The sequence below is a fragment of the Adiantum capillus-veneris genome, chromosome 3, assembly GCF_014529385.1.
Source record: "Adiantum capillus-veneris isolate H3 chromosome 3, ASM1452938v2, whole genome shotgun sequence".
Taxonomy (NCBI): Eukaryota; Viridiplantae; Streptophyta; class Polypodiopsida; order Polypodiales; family Pteridaceae; genus Adiantum; species Adiantum capillus-veneris.
Genome location: NC_140933.1, coordinates 72,378,172 through 72,397,552, shown reverse-complemented (window position 1 = coordinate 72,397,552; position 19,381 = coordinate 72,378,172). Strand labels below are relative to the sequence as shown.

Sequence of the window (19,381 nt, the reverse complement as noted above, 5' to 3'; positions counted from 1 at the left end):
GACCTCAGTAGTCCACATTCGGGGCATCTCTGGATCAATTGAGACCAAAAATTTACTGATGAGGACAAGAGACTCTTGTACAAGCCATCCTTCATCCATGCTACCCTAGGGTGAGCCCTTTGATGAACAAACCCCTTTAAAGTCTTCATAAATCTCCTTAAGAAGAACATCCATCTGCTATGGACCACCCCAGCAACTGCAACGTCATCGGCCACATGCACAAGTACATGAATTTTGATGGTAAAAATGTTTGTTGGAAAGTACTTCTCCACCATGCACACCGCTTCAATAGCATTTAAGCGTGCTGCATCGATGTTGTCTTATCTTATCTCTTTTGAACTGATCCAACGTACCAACTCAGTGCTTTTGTATATTGTTCTTCTAATGTCATCTGCCAAACAACCCTTTATGGAAATTGGTAAGATGAACTGTAAAAATTTGTGCCAATCGTGGGACGTAAGACCACTGAGATTGTCATCTCTTGTAGAAGCCGTTTTCAAACATCGCATGCACCCTGTGGGATTCTTGAATGAATATATAGTCTTCTTCACTTGTTGCTCTTGTACACGATTCAAAACCCATGGACCTTTTGGTATAGCAAACTTTCCATTGGGTTTAAGTCGAGGCCACATCTCTAGCATTCAACCCACAGCCTGCAGGTCATCTCTTTGGGCCTTGCTCTCCCTTTTTCTTGTGATGGTTTTCCATATGATCTCCCCCACATTCTTGAAGGTGTGCAATGGATCGAGAAAATGATTAATCAGTAGTTCACTCCAATATCGAAGTTCATGGAAAATAGAAAGTCTTTTCATTCCAGGTGGCATCCAAACTCCCCTCTACAACCACATGTTTTTCCAATCTCTCGCTTTCAGTGGATGCATGTCATGTTTGCATATGTTTGGTCCACGTAGCTCATGTCCTTCAGGAAAAAATCTACCATGCTCCTCGTAAACTGTCTTGCTCAAATGCTCAGAGCGGTGGAAGCCAAGTCGAGGACCACATTTTGGACATGCATGATTTTCCGAGTAACTCAAGCCCGAAACATCACAAAATTAAAATATAAAAGTGTTTTCATATCCAGGAATCACATGTGTGTGAGGGTTACAAAGGAACATTCTTGAGCAATCACCAAAGCTTGGCCAATCGTGCATGGTCCACATGAGAATGCCTTGCACATGTACATTCCATCGTCCAATTGGTTGGGACATATCAACCACATTGATTCCTATCCATAAGATTTGGAGCTCTTTCATAAGTGGTGCCAGATAGAAGTCCATGTTCTTTGCTTTGTACTTTCCTGGGATGATCAATGACAACAATAGATGGCCCTTCTTGATACATTAGGGCCAATTTGAATGAAATAAGGGTTGTTTAGGGTTTCTCTATTCTTGATCTAAGGGTCAAGGAGGAGCCAGATTTCCAAAAGTATGGCACTTTTGTACATGTGTCAAGATATCCTTCATTGGATTTTGGAATATTTTGCACTATTTTAGCTATAATGTTTGCATATGAACTCGAAATTTAGTGCTCACATGGTCCATGGTTGGTGCTTGATGAGCTCTATCCAATTAGTACCCATGTTGAATAGTTTTGGTAAGATCTTCATGGTATTTTTTAGGTTGCCCCTTTTTAGATCCTTACACATCCCTTTTTTCATCCAAATTGGCCCTAATGAGCTAGCCATGGTGGAAGATTATAATTGACCAGACAAATAGGCCACGTGCTCCATGAAAAACTCCGTAATATGAATGGGTTTACTCCATCCATTGCCATACCAAAGCGGATACATCAAGGCTCGTTCTTAAATGTAGGCCAACTTTCCTGTATGTGCTTCCATACATGAGAGTCAACAGCTACCTGCATCACATCATCTGTCAATCTAGTATTTGAGTTCCATGTCATCAAAGCGGCTATGGACTTGCACATGAACATGCTCTTTATTCTTAGAATGATAGGAAAGTTTCGAAGGACCTTTGCAGGGATAAATTTTCATTCTGTGTCCTCCATGTACCTGTTTGATCCACAAATGAGACACTGTTTCAAATTTGCATACTCATTGCAACAAAGTATACAGTCATTCGGACATGCATGTATTTTGTGATAATCCAAACCCAAACTAGTAAGAAGCTTTTTAGCGGCTCAATGGGTAGGGGGCATGTGATTCCCTTCTGGTAAGATTTTCTCATTGAGCAACCTATCGTTACATGAGCAAGTCAACCCCTTGATCACATTATTGAACTATAATTTGCACTTTATGATACTTAGGATAGAATGTATTTACCTGAAAAGCTCTGTGGCTGAGGCGTCAGACCAACCGTAGATAGAATGCAAATTAAGCATTGCCAATGTGGTACTGAGAACTGAAATTTTTGCACCAGTGTAAAGCCACATGCCTGCAAGACTTTGCATCATGTCGCTGTCTAACGAAGAAATGTAGCCAAAGAAGCCGCTCAGTTTTCTTTACAAACACACACGTGATGTAGAGAACTCATGAAAGATAGTCAAAACAAAACAAAAATGAAAACATCGAGATTACGATCATATCGTATCATGGGTAGGATAAAAGGGTTAATGGATGAGTTAATGATATTTAATCTTTGTTGTCCAAATAAGCTATGGATTTCTCTTTGGAACTATAGCTTTGTGCTTACTATAATGTATATGTTTTGTCTAGCGATTGGGATTAGTTGTGAGTACAAATCCTCTTGATTCATAATAAAATAACCACATTCACATCAAAAGAGAAGTTATAGTCAATAATAGGTAGTATGATGAGATATGGTGAGAGAAGTATTTCGTTGAGCCTTTTAGGACCAAATAGAAACATTATGTGTTGCCGAAAGTGAATCTTTTGACTAATCCAAATGTTGACCCTAATAGATTGTACATAATGGAAATGAAAGAAATTTCCACCATGTGGATTATGGTTATTCATCAATGATATACTTAGTATGTTCAAAGATATAAAAGGTGTGAAAGAAGTGAAAAGAGAAGAAGAAGAGAGTTTCTCTCCAAAGCCCTATTGTTGCCCTTAGGCAACAAGGATACTGCGGTGAGAGAAGTATCTGTAGCAAGGAGATTTTAGAGTTTGTGGATGAGAATGAGAACCTTAAGAGAGAGAGATTCTTGTGAAAGATGAAGATATGGTTACTAACCTTGTGCACATAATTGTTTCCCGCAAGAAGGTTGTGCCCGTTACATTGACAAGATTGCTTCTTGAATACCTTCCAATGAAACAATTAGGACACAACAAGAGAGATGAAAGGAGGAGTAAAGATAGAATTAGAGACAGATCTAAGTGTGGTGGTCATATTAAAGATAGATAATGAGAGTTAGAGATAGAGTTAGAGATAAATATTGGGCTAGATATGAAAATGAAAGAAAAACTAGCAACATATATCTTACATGAGAGCAATCGTCACCACGTTAATGGAGAGAGAAGATGAGGCAAGACTTCAGACTTTCTTCAAGGGAAATTATGGCACTAAGATGAGTGTGTCACTATGGAATTGATCTATTCTCACTTACTCCTAAATTGCCTCGAATGAAGAGAAGGTTGCCCTTTTTATAGGTCAGGGAGCCATGTTGAAAAAGTTTAGCCTATGTTTGCATCAGGCGAGACCCTTTTTCTTTCCGTACCACTGCAATCCCGCTTTACAATGGTACTTGGCCAAAATCCATCATTTCTCTATGATCATGAAACTCTTTGATCACCTTTGGTAGAGGATGTTCTCTGAGGTTGTCACGATTTCTTTCATGGTTTACACAAACTGTGAGAAATTGGACAGCGTGTTTACCATCTCTGCTACGTATCCTAGCATATGCTGAACCATCATCCATTACCTTTGTTTCCATTCAAACTCCCACAATGTAGGGTTGTCCAAGGATGAGATGATATGAAGATGTATCCTGTACAAAGAAGTTTTGGTTAATCTTTACATCACCTATTGTCACCTTCACAACTAGACATGCTGCATACAATTCACCGGATGAATTGTTTAACACTTTCACCATCCAACCATGATCTATGTCCATCAGCCATTTGCACTTGTTGTAGACACTCTTTGATATTATGTTTATTACTGAACCATGGTCAATCAAGGCAACCAATGGCTCTTCAAGATCACCTACCTTGACCAAAGTTTTTGAAGTAGCCCTTGCCCAGTGACTTCGTGAATAGTAACTCCTAGGAATAGCTTCAACTTCTTCATCATTATTTGAGAAATGCACTTGCTTCACTCTCCCACTAGATTGGTAGCATCCTACCACAGCTCCATCATCCTCCTTATTTTGCAAGAGCATCCCTTGTGTCTTCAACCTGTGGACGAACAACCGCAGCAAGAGTTTTCCTCTTTCTCTTGATGATGTATGATCTCCTCATGGAACTCACGCTTTTGCAATGCCAAGGACTTCTCCCAGAGTGAACTCAATCTTTCTATTCAAAATCCTTTCCTCCAAGACTTTCTTTAAATCTGTAGCCACCTCAATATCAGATTGTAGTTTATAAGTTGGGCCTTTTGTCTTAGATTTTGTTGGCTCTTTCTTATTTCCTGTTGTAGAATCCTCCATGAGTACTTCAGGTGGAGACACTCCTTGTGTCGGGGTTGTTTGGGAAGGCATTAAGACACTTCTTGCCCCACTTCTAGAAGCTCTTTTTGATGATCCTTCATCAACATTCTCACGCCTGCGCTTTTCTTCTACAATAGCCTCATTTTGTTGGCATTTTGTAATGTAGGCATTCACTGACAATGAGTCCACTAGATCATTCCATCTTGTTTCTAGACGTATGCAATCACCTGCTTCATGTAGAATCTCTTTTGTAAGCTTTCCCTTTTTAGCTAATTGCATGACATTTGGCCAAATTTGACCATGATGGTCATTCACCTCTTCATCACTAAGATGCTCAATTTTTACTCCATAAGTAGCTGCCTCAGCTGAAGAGCTAGCATGGTTAGTTGCCATATGCTCAACTAAGGTTTGCATTCCCCCTTTCCCAAAGTTAGTTCTCAAGGGTAGACCTGTCTCTCTTAAGTGGATTTTACCATCCTTAAAAAAGACAACATCTTTTGACAAAGCATCACTAAAATCATCACAATCCCTTCTTACATGATCTGTACTATCACACCAAATACATCTATTAACAAACCCTTGTTTGGGCTGTTGTCTTTGCCTAAGAAGTGGCCCTGATGGTGTTCCTTTTTCTTCAAGCTTTGCAAGCTTCACCTTCAAGTCACGCATTCCCTTCACAAGTTCATCTAGCATAGAGTCATCAATCTTAGGGTCTATATAAGTAGGCTTTACCATTTTGTCAGAAGTTGAGGTTGAAGGACTTGTAGTGTTTACTACCATCTTGTCCCTTCTTCTTTGTCGTTTGGCAAGCAACAAGATAGCACCTTCAACTTCATTCCAGTGAGTCTTTAGTCCTTGCTCAGCATATTTATCTTTAAGAAGAAGCTCCAAATTTTCTTGAAACTCTTTACTTGCGGATTGTAAGAAAATATATGTCTTCTCTGCATCTAGTGTGGCCCTTTCTGTCGTGGTGAGTTGTGCATAGCGCCGTTCAAATTCCCTAAGTAGCTCTGTTATTGATAATCCTTGCTTTGGCTTGACTACCCATTCTAAGAATGTCCTTTTGGTCACTCTCTCCGAGTTCTCCATGAAATATTCCTCCTTTAAAGCTACTTTGAGTTCTTCCCAATTTCTCCCATGCCCATCTTTAATTGCCCTAACATGCTCCCCAAGAAGCTTTGAATCATCTACCTTCTGACACGCGATGCAGCTCCATCTTCTTCACATACTCGCGTAAGTACTTGGTTAAATCTTTGCCATTGAACTAACCCATTCTGTTGTCGACCGCTTGTATGGCCTTCGTTGCTGAAATCTCCCTTATTTTAGTAGCATAGTGTTGTTGCATGAACATTGCAAATGCTTGAAACATTTGCATTGTTGCTGAGTCAAAATGCATACCCTGTTGCTCAACATGATCACCCATGGTTACCCACAAACTCTCACCCTAGCAGATTCGCATCCGGTTCACCAAAAATATGCTAAGAAGTTGGTGGTCTTGCCAGGAAGGTACTGGGCCTCTTGCTGTGAGAGTTTGTGAGGAAGCTCAAGGGTTATGAGAACGAGCTAAGATGTAGATAACATAGCTTCTAGATCTAAAGAAGAAATGTAGACAAAGAACCCGCTCCGTTTCCCTTACAAACATAGACGTGATGGAGAGAACTCATGAAAGATAGTCAAAATAAAACAAAAATGAAAACATCGAGATTACGTTCATATCGTATCATGGGTGGGATAAAAGGGTTAATGGATGACTTAATGATATTTAATCTTTTTTGTCCAAATAAGCTATGGATTGCTCTTTGGAACTGTAGCTTTGTGCTTACTATAATGTATATGTTTTGTCTAGTGATTGGGATTAGTTGTGAGTACAAATCCTCTTGATTCATAATAAAATAACCACATTCACATCAAAAGAGAAGTTATAGTCAATAATATGTAGTATGATGGGATATGGTGAGAGAAGTATTTCGCTAAGCCTTTCATGAACAAATAGAAACACTATGCGTTACTAAAAGTGAATCTTTTGACTAATCCAAATGTTGACCCTAATAGATTGCACAAAATGGAAATGAAATAAATTTCCTCCATGTGGATTATGGTTATTCATCAATGATATACTTAGCATGTTCAAAGATAAAGGTGTGAAAGAAGTGAAAGGAGAAGAAGAAGAGAGTTTCTCTCCCAAGCCCCATTGCTGCCCTTAGGCAATAAGGCTACTACGGGGAGAGAAGTATCTGTAGCAAGGAGATTCTAGAGTTTGTGGAAGAGAATGAGAACCTTAAGAGAGAGAGATTCTTGTGAAAGATGAATATATGGTTACTAACCTTGTGCACATAATTGTTTCCCGCAAGAAGGTTGTGCCCATTACATTGACAAGATTGTTGCTTGAATACCTTCCAATGAAACAATTAGGACACAACAAAAGAGATGAAAGGAGGAGTAAAGATAGAATTAGAGACAGATCTAAGTATGGTGGTGGTATTAAAGATAGATAATGAGAGATAGAGATAGAGTTAGAGACAAGTATTGGACTAGATATGCAAATGAAAGAAAAACTAGCAACATATATCTTACATGAGAGCAATCGTCACCACGTTAATGGAGAGAGAAGATGAGGCAAGACTTCAGAATTTCTTCAAGGGAAAGTATGGCACTAGCATGAGTGTGTCACTATGGAATTGAGCTATTCTCACTCACTCCTAAATTGCCCCCAATGAAGAGAAGGTTGCCCTTTTTATAGGTTAGGGAGCCATGTTTTACATAATCACTTGATTAGGCTAAAGAATTAGCCCAAATCAAATGTTCTTTGGATATTTCTTAAAATGGAAAATATTAGGACTAAAATCTAATGAAATTAAACATTTTTTGTCGTTGAGGCTCCATGTGGGTGCATGATGTATGTAGGCCCCACATAGGCATCTTCTGTGTGGCTCCAGTAGGGGGTCCCAACTTGTGTGTCTTGTCCTTCAAGGCATCTTTGAGGTGTCACATTCAGATGCTTGTGTCTTTTATCCTCCAAATATCTTATTTTATGGAAAAAAACCAAGATTACCTCTTTTCACTTGATTCACCTATTTACCATCTCTTCTTTGCAGTGTAGTTGTGAGAGGATTTTTCATTGTTTTCCCTGTAACTCGGATTGACATGCTTCAAAAAGAAAAATTGGCCTACTAAAAGAGCTTGACTTGGTTTTGGACTTTCTCCAAGCCCTTAGGTTGGGATTTTCAAATTGAGATGGTCCAAGAAGATTTGGATCTTCCTTTTCATAAAGTCTTCTAGTAGGCCCTTCCCTCTTGTATGTATCCAAGAAGGTATGCATTATTGAAGGGTTATATTATTAAATAAATGTGGAAAGAAGAAAATAATTTATATATGGTAGGGTATAGCTGTGATATTAGAAGAAATATACAAATGTTTTTTCCCCAAACAAAAAGAGGCACAATCATTGATACTTCTCTTGTAGTACTTTCTAATAGTAATGTACATTTATATTACTTCAAAGGTAAATACTAAGGTATGGTAGAAATCTTTTATTTATGCATATGAGTATTATATGAAGTATACTTATGCGTCAAAAAGTCACAAGATAAATCGTTTAATGCCCGTTCCCACTATATACGTGCCACAGCACGACATCGCCTTCTTTATCGTTGCTATTATGCCATCGATATGAACGGGATACTGAGGTTGGTCCGCAGTATTGATTTCAATGTTGTCGTATTATATGTTTTCAATGATGGGATCCATGTCTCTACTTCTTGAAATGCCACATCAGGTATTGGTTGGCAGGACTCAGTCGATGGATGCTCGTTTGAAAATAGTCTTCTCTAGGATGAAGTTGGAGAAATATCTACTTGGGAGTTTGACCTTCAATCTCTAGACCATAAGATTGATAACGCAGGTCTTGTTGTTGAGCTATATATAGAGACACTATATATAGCGTGTTGAGATATATATAGTGTCTCTATATATAGCTCAACACTTGTAGGTTGCTCTATCAGAAAGAGATTGTGATTGTGTATGTGTTGGTCGCAGAGTTTTCATTTTTGAAAGAACTGATGCTTGCCATGCGCACAAGGAAACGCCATCCTATCATCCATACTTTATGTACCAATGATGCAACAAATAATTAAAACACTCTAGTTGCTATAACTACACACTACTAAGTACATGACAACACATGACAACCTCACATTCACTAGCCAGGCCCGATCCCCGCACACCACGGTCTAGAGATGCACGGAGATTAGGACCAGAGGGTAATAATCTTGTCTTTATTGGTCAATGACTATATATTAAGGTTCTTGAAGTCTGTGTGCACTTTGGAAGTCCAATTTTTTTTTTCAACTACTTGCTGCTAGCTCTAACAACCTCACATTCTCTAGCCAGGCCCGATCCCCGCACACCTCGGTCTAGAGGTGAACGGACATTACGACCACTGGGTAATAATCTCGTCTTTATTAGTCAATGACTATATATTAAGGTTCTTGAAGTCTGTGTGCACATTTGAAGGTCGATTGCGTTTTTTCAATTATTTGCTACTAGCTCAATCTCTAACAATCTCACATTCTCTAGCCATGTCTGATCCCCGCACACCTCGGTCTAGAGGTGTACGGAGATTAGGACCATAGGGTCAATGACTATATATTAATGTTTTTGAAGTTTGTGTGCACCTAATCTAGCCTATAACCTAGACTATAACCTAACCTATAACCAAATTAAACCCAACCTATAACTTCACCTATAACCTAAACCTAACCTATAACCTAACCTAACCGAAGTCCGTTTGCATTTTTAGAAGTACATGAGTCATCTTCAAAGTCCGTTTGTGTTTTTTCTACTATTCATTTGCCGCTAGCTCTAACCTAACCTATAATCTCACATAACCTATAACCTAAACCTAACATAACCTAGCATAGCCTATAATCTAAACCTAACCTATAGGCTAACCGAACCAAAGTCCATTTGCGTTTTTTGAAGACACGAGTCATCTTTGAAGTCCGTTTGCTTTTTTTCTACTATTTGTCACTAGCACTAACCTAACCTATAATCTAACCTAACCTTATATACCCAGGTAACAAAATCATACTAAGGATAGTGGTGGCCAACCACTATAGAATGATTTTGTGATCAATGTTGCCTCAACCAGTGAACCTACACAATAATACATGCTACCTAAAAATCAATGAATCTACACTAATGCTCTCTAGATCGGTGGATCTGCATTTAGTATTGTTTGAAATACTGAATCTGCATTTTGTTAATGTGCTTCCTAAATGGACGGATGTATACATGTTGGAGCTATATAGAGAGCCCACACTTATCCTATATATAGCTAGGAGTCCCCACTATATATGTGTACTCAGTGTGTGCTCTCTACACACTTTGGGGATTGCATATGATGGCGTCGTCTCTCTCTATCTTCTCTCTCGTGTGTGGTTGTTTAACATGGTATCAGAGCCTCTCCTCTTGGTCCTCCTCCCTCATCAACATGGGATAGAGATTGATTGTGAGATGCCGCAACGTCAAAGGCAATATCTTATGGTCGTGGAAACAAAGAAGCTAAGTAGATGTTTATTTTGGTTTCTATCATGTTTTTTTTTTTTCTGTCGTGCATGATAGGACAATTGGTTATAAAGGAAAATTGTGTGTTGCAAGCGATGGTGCTCATTTGCACGCAAGCACCTGTTGTTGGCATGCTTTGTTTAGCTGGTTACGACTGCTTTTAACCATGCAAAGAAATAGTGTTCTACCAGATACTTTTGGGTGCATAGCTTGCACGATAGTTTTTGTGGCAAGGTGAGGACGTAACTAATTACAAAGAGCAAATCAGTTCAATATGGTGATGCTCACGTTTTGAGCATCAAGTTTCATGGTGCCACCTCACACATGCACTAGCTACAAGCACCCTCTGCTTGATGTACTCGCTCTCAACTATACAAGTCTATGCAGGCTGACATGATGTGTAGGAGTTTGTAAGCTATGCACAGAAACACAAGGGTCAGAGTGTTGAGACATTTGGCTTCACAACTAGCTTCTGCCCTATAGAGCGCTTACGAGATAATTTTTCTTCAATCTGGGTAGCAAAGTCACCTTTTTTGTAGCTACTTTTGGCTTTGATTAGAGCCGTGCAGCTTTCCTAAATAAAGACATGTCTTTATTAGCTATCATCGGTGCTATTTTATCTATTTTAGCAACCAACGCTAAGAGTTCAATAGACAAGGTAAAATAGCACGACTTCTTTTCTCTCTCCGCTTCCCATCTTGTTGCTCGGCCTATTGTCACAACTCTTGGTTTGTAGATCTGGTTGGTTGCTATGAGCTCTCATGTATATCACGATAAAGGTTGGCATCAACAACAACCTGCAAATGTTCATTACATCTCGGATTTGTATATATGTATGCACATGTGATTACATTGATATTACATTTGTTTCTATGTCGTCTGCACATGTGATTACATCGACATTATGTTTGTTTCTATGTCGAACCGTCTTTAACGACAATGCGATGTGATTATTTCTAACCTTCACATTTCGATATGTTTCTTGAGCTAGTATGGATTACAGGATGAAAATCTTAAGCAACATATATAAGGGATCAAAAACGCTAAAGCTGCTCTATCATTTGCAGTGGCACATCACTCTGCTCTATCTTTTGTAGTGGCCGGCACAAGAGTGATGTAGCTCCTGCAGTTAAACCTTTTAATTTATTTTCATTAGAATTTTTATGAGCCTTCATGGTGATTTTTCTGTATTATGGAGTGATGTAGCTCCTCAAGAACATATTTTGTGAACTTGGAAATTTATTAATACAACAGTGCATGTATATGGTGTTGCGGGTTTCTCCCTTGTACCCCCAAGGGTTTTTTCATCCACAGTTAGGCACTCCTATTTGAGTGGGGGTGTTGGAGCTATATAGAGATCCCACACTTATGCTATATATAGCTAGGAGTCCCCACTATATATGTGTACTCAATGTGTGCTCTCTACACACTTTGGGGATTCCATATGATGGAGTCGTCTCTCTCTCTTCTCTCTCGTGCGTGGTTGTTCAACAATACGTACAATTGGTGTTTTCTAAATCGGTGAATCTACACGAGGATGAGTATTTACACACAGCCTAAATTGGGGAATCTTTGTGCATGTGACCAATGGACTAGATAAGGCATAAAAAAGTGGAATATAAATTACTTGTTTGATATCAAATAGGAATAGATTGGAATCTTGATATCAAAGTGGAATATAGATTACTCATTTGATATCAAACTGGAGTAGACTAGAATACTGAAGCATGTACCAAATGTGGACGATCATCCCAAATTAACTAAAGGTTTTCTTTGTTGGCGCTATATATGGCTCACGCTACTCAACTTGGTCTCACCTATATATTTGTATCTTGTCCTCAATATGAATCAGTCTTTGGGAGCGTACATGGTGTCTCTTGTCTCTCTCTCTCTCTCTCTCTCTCTCTCTCTCTCTCTCTCTCAAGTCGACATGCCGCATGTATCAAGAAGAGTGGATGACTCATACATGTATAATCGAAGTTCTAATGATGCAAAAGAAGTGGATCACTATGGAAAGTCACTTCTACATATGTGCAATAGTACCGGAATGCTCATTGCAAATGGTGTATCTCTATGGCAAGGCACCAATGACTTTACATGTAGAAAGCACAATGGTGCTAGCGTGATTGACTATATGTTGTTCTCAGAAGCCACTCTAGAATGCATACAAAGCTTTACACTTGGTGAATGGAATCCGGAATCGGATCATAGGATGTTATGTATTGACCTCAAGTGTGGTAAACGGCCCGAGCATGTAGCCTCCAATCATGATGTGAATCATTTGTACCTACGTCTAGACTTCAAACGAGCACTTATATATGCTGATATGGTGGACCAAATGTTAAGCATGATAGAGCATCAAGGGAGCCCAACATTAGAATGCAAGTGGAAAGTTTTCAAAGAAGTAATTTTCTCTTGTGCGAAGGAATGCTTTTCGGCGAAACACATGTCTTGCAAAAGGTCTAAGAAGGGTAGCACCAAGAAGAAATGGTTTGACATGGAATGTAGTCAAGCCCAAAAACACTTGCTAAGATTGGATGCAATCAAAGACAAGGAAGTTTACTTGGAATGTTCACACACATACAAAGCACTTGTTCAAAAGAAGAGGAGAAGGTGGGAAGTCGAAAAACAACTTCTTTTAGCACAAGAGAAAGCACATGCATGTGGCAAGTTTTGGCAAAATCTAAAAGGCAAGCGCGTTGAGAGCTTTGGTGACTTGACTCTTGAGGATATGTATATGCATTGTAAGAACCTCTATGAGCAACCCAATGTTGATAAGATGGAGGGTTGTAGCTCCCTTCCATTTATGTCTCCCTTCTTTACCATTGAAGATGTATGCCGTGCGGTTGAGAAACTTGCTACTCGCAAGGCAGGTGACCTTCAAGGTGTCAAGGCTGAAATGATTAAATGGACAAGCAAGAAAACACGATATTGGATATGCGATATGTTTAACCTTGCACTTCAGTATGGCATGCCTCATGATTGGAGTGCAAATTGGATCAAACCTTTGCACAAAGGAGGAGATGTAAACAATGTGAACAACTATCGCACTATAATGGTTGGTTCTTTGATGGCAAAGTTATTTGGATGTATCATGGAGATGAAGATAAGTGAATGGGCTGAAAAGAATGGCAAATGTGCGCTTGGCCAAGCAGGTTTTCGAAAGCATCATAGCACTATTGATCACCTTGTCACTCTTCGAGTTCTTATGGAAGCGTCTCGATTGAAAGGAAAAAAGTTGTATTGTTGCTTTGTGGATTTCAAGAAAGCTTTTGACATGGTACCGCGAGGAAATCTTTGGAGACGTATGCAAAGCCTTCAAGTGCCGAGAGAATTTATGCATGCAGTCTTTCGCATCTACCAAAAAGTGATATGTCGATTACGTATGGGAGATGGAATTTCAGAATTTTTTGCAAGCACTATTGGTGTCAAACAAGGATGCCCACTTTCCCCAACCCTCTTTGGGCTACTCATTGATGAATTGGAATACATGGTTCTTGATTTTATGCAGCAAGAAGGCATAGAAGAGGTTAAGATTGGAAATGCGGTGATCATGCTTTTGCTTTATGCGGATGATGTAGTGCTCTTGGCACATACCTTAGAAGATGCACAAAAGCTTATGAGTGTCTTGGAACGCTTTTGCCTACATAGCGGGCTGATCGTGAATGGATCCAAAACCAAGGTTATGCTTGTAAAGACCCTCAATGACGAAAATCCATGCATTGTATACAACAATGAGAAACTTGAAGTGGTAGATCACTTCAAGTACCTTGGCCTTGAGGTTCCATCCAATCATAAATGGAAGGATTGTGCAATGCGTCGCTTGGAAGCCGGAAAGAGGGCTTATTATGCATTTGAGAACATGTGCAATGCAGGAGAGATCAAGTGTTGGGCTCTCAAAAAGTACCTCTTTGACACATTGGTGACACCGGTGCTTCTTTATGGAGTGGACGTGTGGGGTGGAAGCATCGGGAAGTCTACTTGGAAAGAGTTTGAGAATGTCCAAAAGCGTTTTCTCACCAACTTTCTCCAAGTCAAGACACAAACACCCTACATGCTCTTACTTCTTGAGTCCGGATCGCTTCCCATTGAGGTCTTGGGCATGGAAAGGGTTGTGGAGTACATGCGTAAGACACAACGTAGCCCTTTGCATCGACTTCCTAGAATCGCATATGAAGCAAGTCAAAAGGTTCAAAAGACATGCAAGAGCAAAATACTAAGTTCGGGGTGGATGCTTGATATCAAGAAATGGTTTGGAAGATGGGATGCATGTCACTTGGTCAAGGATGCGTCGATCGACTCCCAAGTTAATGAGGCCTTCTTACAACGCCAATGTATCATGGCTTGGGAGAAATCTGGAGGTTCTCGCTTCAGCCATTACACCACACACGTTGCCCCAAACTACAAATCTCTCTTCTTCTCGGAACGAGGTAACCGAACCCATTCCTACATCCTTGAGCCCATCCCGTTGAGTGCGATCCGCACCATTGCCTCCATTCGTCTTAGCTCCCATTCTCTACGCTGCGAGACAGGACGTTGGGGCACTGGCGAGGAGTGTCATCGACTTTGCACCTTATGCCCTCGTCAAGTGCGAGAGAGTGATTACCACACACTACTTGAGTGCTCAGCTTTTGACCACATTAGGTCCTCTTTTCCCCATATATTCAGCCATGAGCTCTCCCTACATACCTTCCTCTCCCAACCACGATGTGGACTCTCTATTGCGACGCTCATTTCAGCCATTTTTGAGCATCGAGACTCACTTATGAACTCCACTCACACCACGTGACATGTTCATTTGGTCCCATAGGTCATATTTGACCTCCCAGGATGATAATAGAACTATCTATCTCTCTCTCTCTCTCTCTCTCTCTCTCTCTCTCTCTCTCTCTCTCTCTCTCTCTCTCTCTCTCTCTCTCTCTACATCTCAACATGGTATCAGAGTGGTAACGATCACACGCCGATTCAATTCATGGTGACAAAAAATTATGTGTATGCGATTCGCATGTAAGATTCAAAATTGCTATAAATTTTATTTTTTGAGCATTGATCCTTGTTAGCTGTGGTTGTTTTGTGCTAATAAGAATATGATTAGTGTTTTTTGTGGTGTTTATTAGTAATCGATATAATAAATCATTGATTATGTTTTATTGTTGATTTGTTTTTTGACACCCTGAACTTCGTCTCAATTTTTGGGGGTCTTCTGCTCAAAATCTGGAGAAACGGGAAATGCGCAATGGCATATTTCATCCAGAACTTGTTCGTCTCTTCGAGCTCTAGGTTTGCATCAATCGGAGTTCGCAACAGAAAGTTATGCTATTTTTACTGCAAATTGAGCTTGACGCAGTTTTCTTCGTCGTGCGTCTTCGTGAAGCGTCCGCGATCGTTTTTTTAATTTTGGCATTAACTTTTTCAAGAAAATTTATCTTTATTCATATTGTGGCCGTCAATATTGCGTCTCACGTCACCCTATTTTGAGGACTCTTTTATTATTGAAGTCTCCTTTTCCCTGTTTTTTTGAATGACGTCTCTCACATCTTTGGACGTGTATTGAGCATCCTTCTTGCGTTGATCGTTGATAGAATATAGTCGTCATATTTCTCTCGCTCTCAATTTCTGCCTTCACCATATATGGTGTGCAAATTATGCGATCTTATCTTATACGTCTTCTCGTAATTAGATATGGCTATGACTATTCTTGTCAATGGCTTTCACTCTGGGCAGCGTTCTGTTCCTCCTTTCCAAGGCCAAGTATTTCCGGGTGGAAAGCAAAGATATTGTTAATTCTTGAAGGTGATGAACTCTTTGATTTTGTCCTTGGAAATCGTGTTTGTCCGCCTCAGCCTATTGATACAGATCATGATAACGTGCTTATCACTGAAGGACCTATATTTGAAGCAGCTCGCTGGTATATTCTTTTTGCTCTTAGTGATTCTCTTTTGCTTGATATGTATGAACTGCCTACTTTCCCCGACGTATGGAAGTACCTTATTGCAAACTTTCAAAAGAAATATGTTACAGAAATACTTTATTTGAGAGGGTTTCTTAACAAACTACAATATGAAGTTGGTACTGCCATGACGGGACATATTGAGTCTTTCAAATCTATTATTAATCAACTTGCTGTTGCCGGTGATCCTGTTCCATAAAAGCAGCTGATTACACTTCTGCTTGCAACGTGGTATCATGATCAAATATACCTGCAAAATTACGTATAGAAAATAGAAGGAAGAATCTATAAAAGAAGAAACGCATCTTGATATAAGCAACTACACCCCATGTTCTCTATTGCATTTCAAGCTCTAAAGCCGCACATGGTTCACCAGAAGAAAATAACAATATGGATGACATAATCACTTTCCATTACAATGTAGCAGTAGAAAATACCTTTAAAAGGCAGAATTTTGCTTAGCTAAAAGCCACATGTGCCACAAAAGCTAGCTAGCTTCATATTCTTTCCAACATATCAGATAACAAACCAGCCTTAAACTGTGGGTGAGGTCTTGAAGAAATGCATCTTGAAAATACCTACTACACCCCAGATTTTCCATTGCAATTCAAGCTTTGAATCATGCACATGTCTCACAAAAAAAATGGGCAGAAATCCATGATGACATATGCAGTTGTTGTTTCAGCTTAGCAATGGAAAGTATCTCCAAAACATAGCACTTCAAGCTTTAAAGCCTGCACATGGTTCATAAGAAAACAATAATAATGACATAATCATTGTCTTTTACAACATAGCAGTAGACAATACCTTCAAGCATTTTGCTCACCTAAAAGCCACATGTGCCACAAAATCAAGCTTCACATTCTTCCAGACAACACATCAGATACCAAACCCCTAATAAAGAGTGGACGAGGCCTTGAAGAAATGCATCTTGAGAAAACCTACAACACTCCACATTCTACATTGCAGTTCAAGCTCTGAAGCATGCAAATGGTTCACCAAACGAAATGGGTAGAAACCCATGGTGACATATGCACTTACTGTTACAGCTTAGCAGTGGAAAGTACTTCCAAAATATAGCATCTTTCTCACCTAAAAGTCACCTGGCCATGCACAACCCACCTTCACAATGTGTCCAACAACATATCAGGTAATAAGCTAAGCATAAAGAGTTTTTGTTACCAACAAAAATATCCAACACCACTTTAAAAGAAAGCAATTTTCTCCACACAATCCACATTCGCTTTGTCTCCTGCAACAACACATCAAATAGCAAGCTAGGCATGAGTAGCTTCAACTTACCAACACCAGAATCCATATAAATTGCTAGTTTATTAAAAAAAAAACACGTTCAACGATAGTACACAGCTTTCTACAACACACAAAATTGGAGATTATTGAATCGTGCAATGAACACAATGAACTCTACAATGTCATACTCTACTCAAGTTCCAAAAATTGTTAGCGCTTGTCTCTTGATTGATCTCCTACTGTCTGCATAAGGAGCTGCAAAAAGATTCTAACAGTTGCAACAGAAGATTATCATTGACACATTAGTAATATTATTGATTTTAGAAAGATGCATATAGTATAAAACTTGTCAAAAAAGAAAATACATCTAAAAATCACTTTTCAAATAAAAGTAAACATCAAAACTTGAACTTGGAAACCTGAGTAACCAGGTAGCCAACATGTGCTGATATGATTTAACAGTCGACCATAAACATGACATAGATAAACGATTACATATCGAAATAAATAGACTGGCAAAAAATTCCACATCTAGCCAATGTAGGGAGTCCACATGAGGTACAATCTAACATTGGTTGACAAAATCTAGACTAGGTAGCACAAATACACTAGTTTTATTAGGCGACTTAGAAGTCCAAATTCAAGTCGCCTCCGCATTGTAATGCGCATGACAACCTACAACAACCATTATTAAAAAAATCATTAAACGCATGACTCCAAGAAAAGTAGTTAAATACACAAAAGTAACGATAGATGTATCTTTGTCTAGATAATACCTTGCATAACCTTATATATGTGTCTCCAATCCACCAAATCTTTTCCATGTTGCTCATCTTTCCATGTTAAAAGTGCCTTCTTTTCGTCAATATCCACACTTCTCACAAATGCATTGGTATTCAAATCTTCTCTCTACCTTGCAAGGACAAGGTCACCCTTCTCAAGACATTGTGGGACACACCCTACCTTGCCTGGAGATAATAACCTTGAGAGAACTTTGAGACAACTAGTTTCATAAAGTATCTCATGCTCATCCGATTGTGTGCAAAGCCAAAAGAATTTGCAACGCAAACACTCAATAGGTTGAACTATGATACCACAATTAGACTTTTGGCTCTTGTGAATAAGGCACATTCCAGAGTTTTCGTCAATCATATTGGGGCTATCTAATAAACTTTTTGCCACAACAGATACATTGACTTCTCCCCGTTGTTCGTGAGCAAATACCTTTTCTAGACAAAAGTCTATCATTCCATTTATCTCCAATGTCTCAAGCTCTATCGGCTTTGGTTTTTTTTGCTCCCACAAAAACACCCTTTTTCTTGATCATGATTTGGCATGGGCATGGTAATAATCGAAGAGAAGCATTCCAGACATCCTTAGCCTTCCTCTCAGAAGATGTATGAAGGACGCATTTCTCGTGTATCTCAAAACACCTATCTCTTGCTCCATGAATGAGATTTTCAGGCAAGATCAAGCATGAATGTATAAGAATCATATCTCTTTGGCAACTTGTGAGACCATCCTTCTCTAAATTCAATTGTTTGTGTATGTCTATACACAAAACCCGACTATGGTATTTGCTATAAGATATTTCATTCGATTTGTTGTTGGTATGTATGCTCAAGTAGTTTGAAATATCTCTCTCATGCTTAAAACACCATGTGCCATCATGAGAGCCATGACGATAAACATCATCCAAAATCTCTCCATTACCTTCAAAACAAGTGAAAAGAAAAAATCCATTAGTAAGTATCAAAAGCTTTAGATGCTTACTATCAAAAGCTTTTGTACTACCAAGCTAGTTAATTTTGACCTAACCATACCTGCTACATGTTCTAGTGGAGAAGAATTGGCACCATAGTACTCCTCATAAAGGATTCTCCATGATAGGAATAAAGAGCGGCAAACTTCAATGTATTCTTGGCTCCAACCCTTTTCTCGACTACAGTCAAAAAACATGTGGGCAATATCCACCAAAAGTATCCCAAGTTATTTGTCCTCTTTGCTAATTCAATCTACCACATTAAGAACATGTGGTAGACACCA

The 19,381-nt window shown here is 39.2% G+C and overlaps 1 pseudogene; it reads right to left on the bottom strand.

Annotated features, from left to right (window-relative positions):
• Positions 1 to 17,975: 17,975 nt before the first annotated feature.
• Positions 17,976 to 18,830, bottom strand: LOC147461095 (uncharacterized; annotated as a pseudogene).
• Positions 18,831 to 19,381: the final 551 nt, after the last annotated feature.